Source organism: Heterodontus francisci, chromosome 30, assembly GCF_036365525.1.
Source record: "Heterodontus francisci isolate sHetFra1 chromosome 30, sHetFra1.hap1, whole genome shotgun sequence".
Lineage (NCBI taxonomy): Eukaryota > Metazoa > Chordata > Chondrichthyes > Heterodontiformes > Heterodontidae > Heterodontus > Heterodontus francisci.
In genome coordinates this window covers 32,990,600-33,008,207 of record NC_090400.1, presented here as the reverse complement: position 1 = coordinate 33,008,207, position 17,608 = coordinate 32,990,600, and the positions used below count along the sequence as shown (strand labels likewise).

Here is a 17,608-nt window from a genome sequence, read left to right as displayed (position 1 = left end):
AAACCATTAGCAATGATTTGGCAAAAATCACTCACCAGCCACCTCAACTCCAAAGACTGTTAATCAAAGTGCAGGGGTATGATTGCGAGGTCCAATACAAACCTGGAAACCTCATGGTTACATCTGACACATTGAACAGGCACCCAACACCAAGAAGACAGAAGATATACTGCTGGATGTCCAAGTGGATGAAGTAGATGTGGAACTAGAAGATGTGTACAGCATTGGCCTAATGTGATTTGGACAGAACAAACACAAAGTGCTCGAGAGACAGAAATCCAGAGATCCTGCCCTCAGGGCATTACGGCAGTTCATCATCAGTGGATGGCCATAAATAATGCAGGAGGTTCCACAGGAACACTTGAACCCAAGAATTAGGAGCAGGAGTAGGCCATTCTGCCCCTCGAGCCTGCTCTACCATTAGATAAGATCATGGCTGATCTGATTTTGACCTTAACTCCACTTTTCGATCTACCCCCCACTTACCCTTGACTCCCTTGTAGATCAAAAATCTGTGTAACTCAGCCTTGAATATATTCTATGACCCAACCTTCACTGCTCTCTGGGAAGAGAATTCTAAAGATGAATGACCATTTGTGAGAAGAAATTCCTCCTCATCTCAGTCTTAAAAGGGAGACATCTTATTTTCAAACTGTAAAGCCCCCTCAGAATCATATATGTTTCAGCAAGATCACCTCTCATTCTTCTAAACTCCAATGAGTATAGGCCCGACCTCATAAAACAACCCTTTCATCCCTGGAATCAGCCAAGTGAACCTTCTCTGAACTGCTTCCAATGCATGTGTATCTTTCCTTAAATAAGGAGACCAAAACTGTACATGGTACTCTACATGTGGTCTCACCAGTGCCCTGTATAGTTGTAGCAAGACTTCCCTACTTTTATACTCCATCCCCCTTGCAATAAATGCCAACATTCCATTTGCCTTCCTAAGTACTTGCTGTAACCACATGCTAGCTTTTTGTACTCATGTACGAGGACACCCAGATCCCTCTGTACCACAGCATTCTGCACGTAAGTAATATTCTGCTTTTCTATTCTTCCTACTGAAGTGGACAACCTCACATTTTCCCACATTATACTCCATCCGCCAAATTTTTGCCCACTGGCTTAACTTATCTATATCTCTTTGCAGACACTTTGGGGGCAATTTTATGCAGTCCGCTGTGGCTGATTTGGTGGCGTGCGGGGTGATATAATTTGGCGGGAGGTGTTTGTTTGGATTCCTGACGGCGGGATATTTTATAGGAATTAAGTTGGCAGCGGGTTTGTGGTGTACTGGGATTTCCCCCAGCGCGATGGCGGATTGCAGCTTTTAAATAACATGAATATTCATAACCCAATGCATAGTTACAATTTAGTCCTACCTGCCAGATTAAGTGAATGGCAAGTGATATTTCCAAGCCAGCCTGTTCATGAATGTTTCAACGTGGTGTGCAGCAGTCAGATTTGTGTAGTTGAATCTCAGGACTGTGCTCCTCTCTCTTTAACTCAGCCGCTAAACTGATGTCAGCATTGGAATGGATGTTTACCTCCAGGCTCGGCATCAGCAAGGGCGAATCATCTTAGGGGATAGCGGTGATGTCATGGGTGGGGGCTACAGGAAGTTGCAGGGGACGGTAGTCGGGGAGGATGGGGGGGTGGGGGTTTCCGGTCCATGGAAAAACAGGGGGGTGGGGGAGGAGGGGAGGACAGGGTGGGGTCTTGGGTGCATGGAGGAGCAGGGGAGGGAGGAAGGCAGAGTCCGGGGTGGCTGATTGTGATGATGAGGCTGGTTGTGTGCAGTTGCAGGGGATGGTGGGTTGATGTGTTCCTGTCAGAAAACTGATGGTCATGAGAGGCCTAAAAGGAGGGAGGATCGCTGTCAACGTCGGAGTCCTGTGCGTCCACATCAGGGTACAGGCTGGCAGAAGGTACGGTCACAGTCACAGGGGGCAATTGTATATGATAGGGGAGAAGGTCGAGACTTTGGGCTGGGTATTCGAGGTCATCATAGGGAGATGATTGGGAATCTGTAACTATATCAAGGAGGATTCATAGAGGTTCAAGGGTGAGAGTCAGTTTTTGGATGATGACAGGAGTAGGGACAGTAGGGAGGGATGGCACATATAAATTGATGATGAGCCGATCCCCGGTAATGGGGTGGGGTTCTATGGTAACAGGGGGAAGGTTGAAGGTTAAGTTGGGTGGTCAAGGGTGATGGACAGGGATAGGCACCAACATGTTGCACCACGGACATTTGACAAAACTATTGACTCAGCCACGGACATGGGGGTGATTAATATGTATGTAAAGTATATATCCAATTTTATGCCATCAAAAGGCAGTCCAATTTAAAACACATTTGTCCCTATAAATAAAGTAGCTAAGCACAGAAATATCAGTGGAGAGCAGCACACCTGGATTAGCTAGCTAGCAAGAAAAAATAGTATGCAATGCCAATGTGAATTACTTTTGCAATTACTTTTGCTGCTAGGTTATTTTAAAACACAAGGTTAAAATCTTGAAGGAGGGGTGCCCAACATTTTCGCGTGAGGGGCCAAATTACAATTTTCTTCTTACATAGGGGGCCGGTGAGACAATTTCAGAAAGATAAAGGCATTAAAAATTTATCTACTATTATACAAAACATCAACAAAAGTTCATTTTTGTGAAGAAGCTGTAAATGAGAAGACTAATTTATTGACTTACTTTCTGGTCACTATGTTGGGCACTGATTTAGTGAGACATCTGGAATTTTTTTGCTTGTACAAGTAGTCAATGTTTGCCCACACACATGTAGTGATGGGAAGTATTCCGGATAAATGTCCATTGTCAGGGATGATCTTGATAGCTCTCCCACTTCTCTCTTTCTGTCTGTCTCTCTCAGCCTCCCTCTCCCTCTACCCTCTCCATCTCCCTCCAGCCTCTTCCTCTCCCTTCCCCTCCCTCTCTCTCACCCTCTCTCCCTTTTCCCCTCTCTCTTTCCCCCATCTCTCTCCCCCACTCTCTCTTCCCTCTCTCTCTTTCTTCCCCTCTCTCTCTGCCCCTTCCCTCTCTGCCCCTTCTCTTGCTCTCACCCCCTCTCTCTCCCTTCCGGCTCTCCCCTCTCTCTGTGCCGCTTCTCTCTCTGCTCCCTTTCTGCTCCTCTCTCTGCTCCCTCTCTGCCCTTTCTCTCTCTCTCTCTTTCCCTTCTCCCTCTCTGCCCCTTCTCGCTCTCTCAGCTCCTCTCTCTCTCTCTCTCTCTCTGCCCCTCTCTCCCCCTCCCTCTCTTTCTCTGCCCCTGCTGTCTCCTCCCTCTCTCTCTTGCCCCACCCTCTCTCTCTCCTTCTCTTTCTCCTCTCCCACTCTCTCCATCCCTCTCACTCTCCCTTCCTCCCTCCCTCTCTCTCCCTCCCTCTCTCCCTCCCTCTTGGTGTCTCTTTCTCTCTCTCTCTCCCCCTCTCCCTCGCTCCCTCCCTCTCTCTCACTCCCTCCTTCTCTCTTTCCTTCTCTACCTCCCTCCCTGCCTCTCTCCCTTCCTCTCTCCCTCTCCCTTTCTCTCTCCTTCCCTCTCCCTTGTTCCCGCTTCCTCTCCCTCTCTCTCTCCCTCCCTCCTGCTCTTTTCCTCCCTCTCTCTTCCTCCCTCTCTCACTCCCTCCCTCTCTCACTCCCTCCCTCTCTCTCCCCTTTCCCTCCCTCCCCTCTATGTCTGTGATAGTTGCAGTAAGTGGGAACTCTCAGCTTTGTGATAGGTCAGTTTAAAAAAAAAAATCGCAGCTGTCAGTTTCACAGTTGACATGTTTAGAGCAGGAACAGCACTTCCAATTTGGGCAAGTTCAGGGTTTTCTGGCAGGCTTTTTAAAAAAAAATCAGAACCCGCCAGAAAATGCCGAACTAGTCTGAATTGGAAGTGCTGGTCCTGCTATAAACATATGTCAGCTGTGAAACTGACAGCTGCAATTTTTTTTTAAAAACTGACTGGTTGAACGAAGAAGCTAATGGGAAATTTCCCATCCCTGAAATTACCAGTTATGGACTGCAAAATTTTTACCACAGACATTGGTGCCTGTGTTCGGACACATTGACGACCCCTGGTGATGGGTGTAGGTTGGAAGGTGGCAGGAGGAGGTTGGAGGGTGGACAAACTTGCCTGGTATCACAGATGCAACATTTTCTGGAAGAAGAATGTAAACCACATGTCCAATAAAGGAATGCAAGTCGATTAGGAGGAGACAGATGATGGTGGGTGAGATCTCCTACTACATGAAAATATAAGGCACATAACAGCGATCTGCTCATGACTTTCATGGTTCAGCTGAATGGCAGAAGAAGAACGGTTTTACAACACTCTTCTGAACTCAACAATTAAAAAGCTGCAAAGACATGAGTCTCATACACGCAATTTGTCCTCTAACATGCGAACAATTGCAGAGGGAGAGACTGAGGAGGAATCTTGGCGATCAATGGATGATGCTTCAACAGGAGAAGCAGGCAGCCCAAGAGGGTGAGGCTGCTCAGAATGAAGCTGTTGAGGAAAGGCATTATTGAAGATGAGCACTGGCGTGTCATCGCATCCTTAGGACAAGAACACATTACCTTCAGATGTCAGAGCGGCAATGACAGTGAAGCATGAGGATGTGACTTGCAATTGTGACAGAAATGTGAACGATCCTTCAGCATTACCTCCAGCTGCTTGTTTTCATTGGGAACCCCATGCCACTTACCTTCAATGCTACGATTGCACTCAATTTCATCGATACCAGGGATCAATAGGTTACATATGTGATATCTTGCAGTTTACAACCCACAGGTGCATCAAAGAGGTAACTAATGTCCTTTTTTGACGTGCCAATGATTTCATCTACTTACCTGTAGACAATGACTGTCAAGCAGCAAGGCCTGTGGCCTTTGGCGCCATCGCTGGCTTCCCTAGAGTGCAAGGGTGATTGACTGTACTCATGTGGCCATTAGAGCTCTCTGGAACCAGCCTGCTGTTTTGGTTAATTGCAAAGGCTTCCACTGTTTAATCGTGCAAAAGGTTTGTGACCACAGGAGAAGAATCATGCACGTTTGCGCACGTTTCCCAGGGAGCTGTCACGACTCCTACATTTTGAGGAACTCCCAGCTGCCAGCAGTTTTCAAGGAACCAGCCGAAGTGGACAGATGGATCCGGGGTGACAAGGGTTACCCACTTGGTACATGGTTGATGACACCAGTACGCCATCCCCAAAGTTCTGCTGAAGAGAAGTACAATGTTACTCACAGATCCACCAGAGCCATCACTGAACACACCATTCCCATGCCGAAAATGCGATTCCGCTGCCTCTTCAGTACGCGCCGCAGAGAGTGTCACAAATAATCGTTGTCTGCTATGCCTTGCGCAACCTTGCCATTAGACACGGCAACATTCTGCAGGTGGAGGAACACCAGTCCTCCTCAGATGAGGATGACTACGAAGAGGGTGAGGAGGAGGACAACAATGCCAATGATGCTGCCATCGATATGAGGGCCATGGTGAGACTTGCAAGGGACATCAGGGAGAACCTAATTTATGCATGTTTTAGTCAACAATAAGCCACATCATCAAGGAACGTTGGGAGGAGAAACATAACAATTACCCGCAGAAATTCCCTTTTGCATGAGATCTTATTCATCTCTGCAATCTTAACGAAGTGCTGCTGCTCTTTCATGTAATTGGCATTTGAAATCATCCATGGGCTATGATGAATCCCACTACACAACACTGCAAGCAGCGTTAAGTTATTAGCATAGAAAACAAAAGTAAGGCATGAGAGTATTGTAAAAAGTTATTAATCATCAATGGGAAAACAGCTATCGTTGAAGATTGAACACTGGACATTTCCTGAGATGCTTGGCAAGCATCATTACATTCCTGCCATAGGCCTCCAAAAAATTTCTTTGTATCCATCAGTAACCAAGCAAAACATTACTGAGAGTGGATTAAATTTTGCATGAAATAAAAATGTTTTAATACATCTTTGCAATCCTGACAATTTGTACAGTACCTGTGCCACCTTCGTGATCAAAACTGTTTCAATTTCCTTTTTCTCCCACTACATCTAGGTGCTACCCTGATATTAGTAGCTGAGGTGAAGGCAGTGTGCTCAATGCGCTGCCCCGTTGCTGTGGATGACTGTGGCAGGTGTCCTCTGGAGGAACAGGGCCTTGATGGCTCCATCCTACTGGCGGTCTGCAGCACTGGTGTGTGAGTATCCCCAGTGTGCTCGCCTGCTGAAGGAAAGGGGGTCAACATTGGGGGAGAGGACGAGATGCTGTTTACCCTGGGGGTATCCTGAGAAGAAGGCCCCGGGACAGCTGGCACGCGCTCCTCCTCCATCTGTGTGCACGATGGCACCTGCCTATCTCCCTGAGGGGAAGGAGCCCCTGGAGGGAGGTCCAGGTTCCTCGACCCCCTCTCATTTAGACTCTGCTGCATGCAGCCCACGGCAACGGTGCAGGTCAGATCACATATGGCCCGAGTGCTCAACCAGACTCACCACGGAGCTCGCCAGACTCTCAATGAGGAAGCCATTTGCTCAAATGCCTGGGACACGGCAGACGTCGTTGGTTGAATGGACTCCTCCATGGCACGTGCAAAGCCACACATGACCTCAGGCATCTCCGACATATTTTCCACATGGCTTTGCTGCACATCCAGACTTCTCGTAGCAACAAACAGAAGATCATCGTAAGCATGGGGCTGAGCAGGGGCCTGGTCCCCAGCAATCCTCTGATTGTCAGGGGACCCCAGCTGACACATGCTCCCTCTAGTGCTGGGATGTGTCTCTGTCATGCACACCAGCTTGTGACCCAGCTTCTCATCTTAAACCCCCCTGCGGACCATGTGGATGTATCTGCGTTGGCGGAGGTGGAAGAAGAGGCAGTTGACAGCGCACCCGCTGGGGCATTGTCTTCTTCTTCCTTGCCAGAGGAGGGTTCTTGGGCTACGTGGCGTTCTGCGACTCGAGTGCGGGCACCTGCAGTGGAGACACAAACAGAGGCACTTTAAGCATCTGCTTCACATGAGTTCACACAATTTCCTTCAGTTTCCACATATGGCTGCAAGAGCAGAGGCACTTTAAGCATCCTTACGCGTTGTGGATCTTGCCTCGCCATCTCCAATCGCCCTGCCTCTCCTCTCTCGCACTCTCCGAAGGCTCCTCCTCAGCTGTGGTCGGCAACCTGATGTCAGGGACTCCTCCTCCCGTCATAGCACACTCGGGCTGATTGTGGCTTCGTTTCTCCTGCAACAGACAGTGCAGATTTAATGACATGGCAAATGATGCATCACAACCATTGCATACATGGATCAACATTACTAATTCTGCATTGGCTTTCGCACGATACTTCCAATCACATAAACAATGCCAATTTTCATCATTTAGTAGAGGGCACTAAGGCTGCTCACGCATTCCACTGCATTCCTTGTGTACCCTCTGCCTTAAAGACACAAAGCCATGGAAGAAATCAATGGAGCAGCCTTGCCAGGACCACTTCCCCTCACTGATCTGAGCAAGTCATTGATGCGCTTGCAGCACTGTACCCATGTTCTAAGAGATACCGCACGGTTCATGACCTCCTCTGCTACCTCCATCCAGGTTGCCTTGGTGAGGCGGGAGGGTCTTCTGACTCCATCTGTAGGGAAGAGGACCTCCCACCTTTCCCTAATGGCCTGGAGGAGAACCTGCAGGGAGGCATCACTGAACCATGGAGCGGGACGCTGTCTGATAGTTGCCATGTCATTCACTTTGGCTGTAGGGAAAATAAATGATATGAAGGATTTTTAAATATTCGTTTCTGGGATGTGGGCATCGCTAGCTAGGTCAGCATTTATTGCCCATCCCTAATTACCCTTGAGAAGGTAGTGGTGAGCTGCCTTCTTGAACCGTTGCAGTCCTTGGGGTGTAGGTACACCCGCAGTGCTGTTGGGAAGGGATTTCCAGCATTTTGACCCAGCCGCCATGAAGGAACAGTGATATAGTTCCAAGTCAAGATGTCATGAGGGGAACTTGCAGGTAATGGTGTTCCCATGCATCTGCTGCCCTTGTCTTTCTAGGTGTTAGAGGTTGCGCGTTTGGAAGGTGCTGTCGAAGGAACTTTGGTACGTTGCTGCAGTGCATTTTGTAGATGGTACACACTGCTGCTACTGTGCGTCAGTGGTGAAGGGAGTGAATGTTGAAGGTTGTGGATGGTGTGCCAATCAAGTGGGCTGCTTTGTCGTGGATGGTGTCGAACTTCTTGAGTGTCGTTGGAGCTGCACCCATCCAGGCAAGTGGGGAGTATTCCATCACACTCCTGACATGTGCCTTGTAGATGGTGGACAGGCATTCAGGAGTCAGGAGGTGAGATACTCACCGCAGAATTCCTAGCCTCTGACCTGCTCTTGTGGCCACAGCATTTATGTGGCTGGTCCAGTTCAGTTTCTGGTCAACGGTGATTCCCAGGATGTTGATAGTGGGGGATTCATTTGTGGTTGGTGGTGACTTTCACAAAACAAGGGAGGCAAAAACATTTTGATTTAAGTGAAAGCTTTAACTAAGTTATTCTGAAGATACATGAAAGGAAGGCTACTGCTCCTTGAGGCTGAAAGCACAGAATGTTTTATATCCGTGGCGATCATTGTTCTTGGGGCAGTGACGGCGGGTTCCACCAATGAAAGGTCGCCCCTGCTGCATGAGACCATGTGTTCCCCATGCCTGTTGCCGCATGGCTAATTTAAATACAAAATTGCGTGGGAAACAGGATTTGCAGCAGGAACTGAAGTTACGACAGCTTCCGGTCCCACCGTCGGGAATGCCATGGCAATGATAAGATCATCTTTGTACCCTCCTCACAATTTGATTTCCTACCTATCTTTGTATGATTTGCAAATCTGACCACAATGCACTCGGTCCCTTCACCCAAGTCATTAATATAGATTGTAAATAGTTGAGGCCCCTGCACTGATCCCTGTGGCACTCCACTAGTTACAGTTTGCCAACCTGAAAATGACCCATTTATCCTGACTGTCTGTTTCCTATTAGTTAACCAATCCTCTATCCATGCTAATATAATACACCCAACACCATGAGCTCTTGTGTAACCTTCTATGTGGCACGTTGTTGAATGCCTTTTGAAAATTCAAATAAACTACATCTACTGGTTCCCCTTTATCCACCCTGCTTGTTACAACAGACAGTGTTATTGGCTCTTAACGCAAACATAACAAACACTATAACAATGGTAAACTGAATGAAGGGTTCTTTATTGAAGAATAACAGGATTCTAGGAGAGCTCTTCAATACATGTGCTACCTGCTGACTAACACTGCTCCAAATACTGTATCATATGTTAACTTGCATCACTTCCTGTGATGATGTATTGTTAATTCTGTGATTCTATGAAGATGGTGCTTCTATTTGATTTTGAGGACTCATATATTTTAGAATCACAGTATCGTTACAGCGCAGGAGGCCATTTGGCCAATCAAGTCTGCACCAGCTCTCTGAAAGAGCAATTCCCTCAGTCCCATTCCTCTGCCTTCTCCCGTAACCCTGCACATTCTTCCTTTTCATATAACTGTCTAATTCCCTTTTGAATGGGTCAATTGAACCTGCCTCCATCACATTCTCAGGCAGCGCATTCCAGACCTTAACCACTTGCTGCATGACAAAGTTTTTCTTCACGTCACTTTTGCTTCTCTTACCAAATACTTTAAATCTGGGCCCTCATTCTCGATCCTTTCACGAGTGGGCACAGTTTTTTTAAATTTAGAGATACAGCACTGAAACAGGCCCTTCGGCCCACCGAGTCTGTGCCGACCAACAACCACCCATTTATACTAACCCTACAGTAATCCCATATTCCCTATCACCTCCCTACACTAGGGGCAATTTACAATGGCCAATTTACCTATCACCTGCAAGTCTTTGGATGTGGGAGGAAACCGGAGCACCCGGCGAAAACCCACGCAGACACAGGGAGAACTTGCAAACTCCGCACAGGCAGTACCCAGAATCGAACCCGGGTCCCTGGAGCTGTGAGGCTGCGGTGCTAACTACTGCGCCACTGTGCCGCCTATATCTCCCTATCTAATCTATCCAGACCCCTCTTGATTTTGAATGCCTCTATCAAATCACCTCTTAGCCTTCTCTTCTCCAAGGAAAACAGTCCTAACTTCTCCAATCTATCTTCATAACTAAAATTCCTCATCCCTGGAATCATTCTCGTGATTACTCTCTCCAATGCTCTCATGTCTTTCCTCAAGTGCGACACCCAGAATTGGATGCAATACTCCAGTTGAGGCCGAACTAGTGTCTTATACAAGTTCAACATATCTTCCTTGCTCCTGTACTCTATGCCCGCAGTAATAAAGCCCAGGATACTGTATGCTTTATCAACCGCTCTTTCAATCTGTCCTGCCACCTCCAATGACTTATGCACATTAGTTATGAGAATTATGGACATTGTTTTATTTGGGGAAACTGAAAAGGATTCCATGGATGTTTTTTCACTGGGGTAATTGAAAAGAGGTCATTGGAATGTTTTATGGACTTGGTTTGTAAGCAACCCTTTCTGGAAGTCACCTGTCTTCAGATAAGTACTCAGCGTTTTTTTTTTGACCTGAGGATGATGTTTACAGAGAAGTGACATGTCAGGATTAATAGAGGTCAGGAGGCTTGACTCTTGAGATATTGTTTTGGTTTCACTTTAGACAGTCAGTTGGGGTTTGGACAGTATTTTGAAAGGAGTTTAAGAATCAACCTGCCAAGGACAAAACCCAGCTCAGACTTTTCCATCTCTTTGAGAAGCTCTTAGAATCAAGTGTAAGAAATAGAGCAACTGATGCTGCATTTCTCCTGAAAGGCCTGCCAGAAACCCTTGTTGCTGCATTTCTCCTGGAAAGCCTGCCATACTAATCTTCATCGTCGCCTGAAAAGAACTGTTTTCGAAATATCCCAGTGACAGCCGTCTATGTGTACTTGGGACGCAAACCAAAAAGGGAAAATTAACATCTTTCCAAGTATTTGGCCAAAGTATTCTTATTTGTCTTTTTTTTGTATCAAAACTCTAGAGAGAAAAGCTCTTTATTTTTGGGTTAACCGGTGTACGTGTGTGTGTGTGTGTGTGTGTGTGTGTGTGTGTGTGTGTGTGTGTGTGTGTGTGTGTGTGTGTGTGTGTGTGTGTGTGTGTGTGTGTGTGTGTGTGTGTGTGTGTGTGTGGGGCGGGGGGCGTGCTAAGGTAAAAAGGGAACTTTCATATTTTAATCTCTGTGTTAATGCTTTGCTTCGTTACTGGTTAAGTCTTGTTTTATAACAAACTGATAATTTTGTTGTTTATTAAAGAAATCTGGTTGGTGTATTTTATTCTGGGATTAAAAATAGAGTCTATCATTGACTATAGCGGTAACTGGATAAACATTTAATTATATATTGTGACCTGTGGAGATGAAGGCACTCCTCCCGCCTTGGTCTTAACAGTATACCAAACTATTTACATATTCAGTAGTATGTTAATCAGTATTAAAGCAATTAAAACAATATCTCAAAAATATCCTCAAAGATCAAGCTCCTGTGGCGTAGGGAGGAGAAGGAATTGTTCTCCATTTTAGCATCATTTGCAGACTTGACAATCTTGCATTTGGCATCATTATCCCGCTCGTTTATCTAAATGAGAAGCAGCACAGCTCTGAGCAATGATCCATTCAGAACTCAATTCATTACTTCTCCATAGGCTGCCAATAGAACTCTCAATAGTGCTGTTTTCGAACCGACTTCAGCCAACTTCATACCCAATCTCATAATATTCAAAATGTACATTGGCCATCCTGTTACCCAAACATTTTCAAATACTGTTGAAGTGTTGGAATCTCCACTTCAACTAAAATGTTATGCCCAATTTATCATTTATCTGATCTCTGGCAAAAGTCCAGTTCCATTTTAAAGAATGCTGCTTTTACAAGAGATTATTTACATTGTAAAAAGTTGGATCTGAACTAAAGATTCATCAAATGCATATGGTTGATTCCCTTCCCAGTTCAAGTATAAAGTTGCTTCCTTTCACTGTTGTTCTCAGTTAAATTGTATTGCCAAAAGAACTTGACTAATTTAGCCACTGACTCATAACTACAGATTATGGTGTTTGGAAAGGTATTTGCAATGCAAAACTTTCCATTTGCTCCCAAGGAACATTTTGGCTTTTGTCATGCTCAGCCCCCACCAGCCAAGAATGAGGCACATTAATTTTGTTATGAACATTGATTTTAAACTGCTACTGGAGTGAAGAAAGGACTTGTTAAACAGATCAACCGTGGCTGGAAAAGACATTTGCATATTAACAGATGGTGATTGGAAGGACAAAGGACCATTCCCTGACACATTCAACCCACAATGGACCTTGATCACCAGGTATTGTGTGTAAGAGGAGCATTCCAGAGACTGCTAAGGTGATACAATCCAAGACATGGTCAGACCATTTAGTCACATGACTAACCTGCTTGGCAACCTGGGTTTTTCTGAATTGTACAAACAGTTTGAACTCAGAAAGTCTGTTTTCTCCTGGACTGAGAATATCTCGCTCCTGTCTGCTCTCATCTCTTTCTCACAAGCCTCTGAATCCACTGAAGACACATGAACCCCAAGAGAGAAAAGTCTCCTACAGCGAACAAGGTTTAAGAAGAATACTGGGCCCCAATGAAAAGCAAGATCTACCTACAATCAAGGACTCTACAGTGGCGCAGTGGTTAGCACCGCAGCCTCACAGCTCCAGTGACCTGGGTTCGGTTCTGGGTACTGCTTGTGTGGAGTTTGCAAGTTCTCCCTGTGACTGTGTGGGTTTCTGCCGGGTGCTCCGGTTTCCTCCCACAGCCAAAGACTTGCAGGTTGATAGGTAAATTGGCCCTAGTGTAGGTAGGTGGTAGGAGAATGGTGGGGATGTGGTAGGGAATATAGGATTAGTATAAATGGGTGGTTGCTGGTCGGCACAGACTCAGTGGGCCGAAGGGCCTGTTTCAGTGCTGTATCTCTGTATGACTCTATAACCATAACAAAAACTCGCCAGATAGTGCCTCAGATTTTTCCATCTTATTTCATCGGCTCTTTTCTGTCTCTATTTGCATGTGTGTATCGCATATGCATGCTAGCGTGGGTGCGTCTTGTATCCGTAGGTGTCAACCGAATTAGAGTTTAAGTTGAATAAATTTCAGCTTTTCATCTTTAAACCTAAGAAAGCGTGTTTGTGCTGGTTTCTTTGCCTTATAATTGGAAAGCGGTGAACAAGGATTCACCAAGGGGAAGCTAAAAACATGGTGTGTTTAAAATTAAACCCTGTTACAGTAAGACCAGGTGAAGGCAGAGAGGGACCCCTAGACACCTTTCTCACCTGGTCGTAACACTTTCCTATAACTTTATTTTAAATGCTGAAAACTGCTCATTAAGCAATAAAGCCTAACAACAAAAATGAAACGAAAGGATTTTCTGGCAAAAAACTGAATGATATATTTTTCAAGAAAGGAAAACAAAAAGGGCAGTTTAGTGGTAGAGATATGAATGTGTTACCACATTGGCCTGTGCAATGCTTGGGATGTGATTCCACAGTGTGTTCCTGACCTTAGCTGGTGTAAGGTTTCTGAAAGTGTGCTGAATGGAAGCCAGATAGGCTATTCATGTAAGAGAAAACAAATAAAATAAAACAAAACTAAAGGATAGGTTACCTCAATAACTCTTGTGCATCCATTACATTTGTGTTATCCAGCATGAGTACAGGCTATGCAGTTTGTTTTCCAGCTTTTGAACAGAGGATTAGTATATGGCTACAAAGAAAATAACTTCAGAAACTGAGTGATTAAAGAAAAGCAAAAGTATTAAATACATAATAGAAATATAACCAGTCCAATAATGCAATGATCCAGAGATAACAAGTTCAAATTCCAATATGGCCTGAATTCAGCTGAATTGAATTCATTTTAAAAAAATGATGATCATTAAAATGATCAAAGTTTGTCTTATAATCCCAGCTGGTTCACTAATCTCCTTTGGGATGGAAATCCACCATACCCGGTCTGACCTATATGTGACTTCAGTCCCACACCAACGTGAGTTACTTTAAACTGCCTTCTGAAATGGTCAATTAAGCCACTCAGTTGTATCAAACCGCTCCGTCAACTAGGGATGAGCAATAAATTCCAGCAAAGCCCACATCCTGAGCATGAAAAAAACAAATGGGCAGTTTTCTGCATAGGCAGAAGCAAGAGTTGTTTATCTAATACTTTCAAACCCAGAAGTTCAGGTGGCTATTTGCCACAAGTTGCCACTGCGCATTGTCCCTACACTGATATTACACCCATTGGAATTATTACGTTAAGGCTTATTCTTTCTGTAAGCCAATGATATTTTTCCATTACACTGCCCTAACCATGGGTTAAGAATGATCTACTGGTGCATATAGTAACCACAATTTTACAATTAAAGCCACATGACTTGGAAACATTTCTGTACACAGAGTCATATTTAAAAACTAAAACCATAATTACATCTATATTGCTTTTGCTTAAATTTGTGTTATAAAAATAAAGCAGTTATACTTTACTTAGAACTAAACAAAAACAAAAAATGATGAACTACTCTCCCACTCCTACACTTTTCTCAGAATGCCTCTGCTCGGACTGTTCGTTAAGAAAGACAACATAAGTATACAAACACGTTAATGTCCTGCATGAACTCTCTTTTTATACTAACTATTAGTTGACAAAGTAATTTCATACAAAGCGATCATTAGGTGTCATGCAAAACGGAGCTGTGATGACATGAACAATGAATTGAAGGAATTATGAAAATAAAAAGTCAACTGTTAAACCTAAACCACAACAACATGGACACTTGTACCACAGTCAAAATGGACCCCTCCTGTACTGGAAACCAACAAACCTGTCTGCAAAGACGAAACTCACTAATTGCGTCTGAATAGATTTTTTGATTTTTGATTTAGAGATACAGCACTGAAACAGGCCCTTCGGCCCACCGAGTCTGTGCCAACCATTAACCACCCGTTTATACTAATCCTACACTAATCCCATATTCCTACCACATCCTCACCTGTCCCTATATTCCCCTACCACCTACCTATACTAGGGGCAATTTACAATAGCCAATTTACCTATCAACCTGCAAGTCTTTTGGCTGTGGGAGGAAACCGGAGCACCCGGAGGAAACCCACGCAGACACAGGGAGAACTTGCAAACTCCACACAGGCAGTACCCAGAATTGAACCCGGGTCGCTGGAGCTGTGAGGCTGCGGTGCTAACCACTGCGCCACTGTGCCGCCCAATAGCTCTGGGGAGAACCCATTGTAATTGAAAGGAGCACCATTGCATATTATGACTTTTATCTACAGGAACAAATTAACAAAGGGTTCTGGAGACAAGCTGACTCACAGCCCAAAACAAAATGAATAGGTGTGAAGTGGCAACATTATAACAAAATGTTCCCCATTCAGGCATCAACAGATAACAATGGTTTCTATATCCAGGTCCATTGTGTGGTCACACCAGGGGAGAGGGCCATATGTCACCTAACAGAAAATCAAAGGTGATGGAGTTTTACTTTAAGAGAGAGAGAGAGAGGAGATCGAGAAGAAACCAATGAAAGCCAGTCTTGCCAAAGGCTGTGGGATCAGACCAGCACAAGGAAGAAGCCCTGCTGCTAATTCTACACTTTAACTTGCTACAGCAGAGAACTTAAAGTGACCACCACCTCCAGTCTGAAGTTTTAACCACCAGAAATCTTCAACACCTCAGCAAGTTCACAACTACAAACACCCAGACCTGCACGTTTGAAAAGGCATTTCCTCCCAGAAAGATACACCAGGTTTTCTGTGAACTACAAACTCTTACCTCCCTTTGAACTTAAATTGCATCCTGTCCTTTCTCTCTCTGTCTATCTATTCGTGTATATGCATGTATGTCTGAATGCGTGAATGGGTGAAGGTTGCTAAATTTGAGCTTTTTGCTAAATAAATAAATTTTATCCTTTTTTTAAACCTACAAGAAAATCTGTTGTTTGTCTGTTTGATCCTAAAACACTCAGGGGCTAACACATCATTTTTAACAAAACACGATTATGTCAGTTGGGACGTGAGGAGTGGAAGTTACCCACACTATTTAACACCTGTCCTTAACAGTAAGAATACCCCACATTGCGATTCCCACTCCACAGCTCTTCAGCAGATTATGTTAGAAAAGTTTATTGATACATTTAGAAATTTAATTAAGAGTTAGTTGTATTGCCTGGTTAATTAGTACTAGTTAAATAGAGAAATCGGGATTTTAAATAAATAATTTATCAATTGAGGTATAAGTAACTAAATCAGGTGTAAGCATTCATTACTTATATATATATTTTTTGTAAAGATCACTTCAGTTGGTATTTTTCCTGCCTTTCTTAATTTCCTTTCTTCACTCTCAGTAACCAATGTCCTTCTTGTCCTGTGCCATCTATAGCACTGGGATTAGGATTGACACTCAGATCATGATGGAGATATTTCCCATAAGAATATCTAACTTGCTAGCGACTGTTAGGTCAGGTGTCACTCTTTACACTGGTGTTAAACTTAAAAAAAGAGTTACAAATTAGTCTTCAATAGACAGTGATTACAACTGTTACACTTAACACCACAATCAATAAACAAAAGTAAGAGAGCTGACACCAACACACAGTGAAATCTCGTCCCTTAACATCGGACCCACGGGTGAATTTCCATTGGCACCTGGTCTTGAAGCACCTCCACCTCATCCTCCTCCTTGGAGGAGGCAGCATGCTCAATGTGGTCATCTGTCTCCAATCAAAGTTGATTGATGAGGGAAGGGCTGTAGATGTCATATACATGGACTTCAGTAAGGCGTTTGATAAGGTTCCCCATGGTAGGTTGATGGAGAAAGTGAAGTCACATGGGGTCCAGGGTGTACTAGCTAGATGGATAAAGAACTGGCTGGGCAACAGGAGACAGAGAGTAGCAGTGGAAGGGAGTTTCTCAAAATGGAGACGTATGACCAGTGGTGTTCCACAGGGATCCGTGCTGGGACCACTGTTGTTTGTGATATACATAAATGATTTGGAGGAAAGTATAGGTGGTCTGATTAGCAAGTTTGCAGACGACACTAAGATTGGTGGAGTAGCAGATAGTGAAGGGGACTGTCAGAGAATACAGCAGAATATAGATAGATTGGAGAGTTGGGCAGAGAAATGGCAGATGGAGTTCAATCAGGGCAAATGCGAGGTGATGCATTTTGGAAGATCCAATTCAAGAGTGAACTATACAGTAAATGGAAAAGTCCTGGGGAAAATTGATGTACAGAGAGATTTGGATGTTCAGGTCCATTGTTCCCTGAAGGTGGCAACGCAGGTCAATAGAGTGGTCAAGAAGGCATACGTCATGCTTTCCTTCATCGGACGGGGTATTGAGTACAAGGGTTGGCAGGTCATGTTGCAGTTGTATAAGACTTTGGTTCGGCCACATTTGGAATACTGCGTGCAGTTCTGGTCGCCACATTACCAAAATGATGTAGATGCTTCGGAGAGGGTGCAGAGGAGGTTCACCAGGATGTTGCCTGGTATGGAGGGCGCTAGCTATGAAG

At 44.7% G+C, this 17,608-nt stretch overlaps 1 protein-coding gene and 1 long non-coding RNA gene across 2 annotated transcripts in view; one reads left to right on the top strand and one right to left on the bottom strand.

Moving 5' to 3' along the window:
* Nucleotides 1-17,608, top strand: part of ca4a (carbonic anhydrase IV a) — a 157,391-nt gene that overhangs the window by 70,299 nt on the left and 69,484 nt on the right. The gene's annotated exons all lie outside the window — the stretch shown is intronic.
* The window catches only part of LOC137346497 (uncharacterized), a 40,036-nt gene continuing 29,324 nt past the window's right edge, over nt 6,897-17,608 (bottom strand). The window contains exons 2-3 of the long non-coding RNA XR_010968721.1: nt 7,093-7,244; nt 6,897-6,977 (exon numbers count right to left, since the gene is read on the bottom strand). This is a non-coding gene — a long non-coding RNA (uncharacterized lncRNA). The remainder of the gene's footprint in view (nt 6,978-7,092; nt 7,245-17,608) is intronic.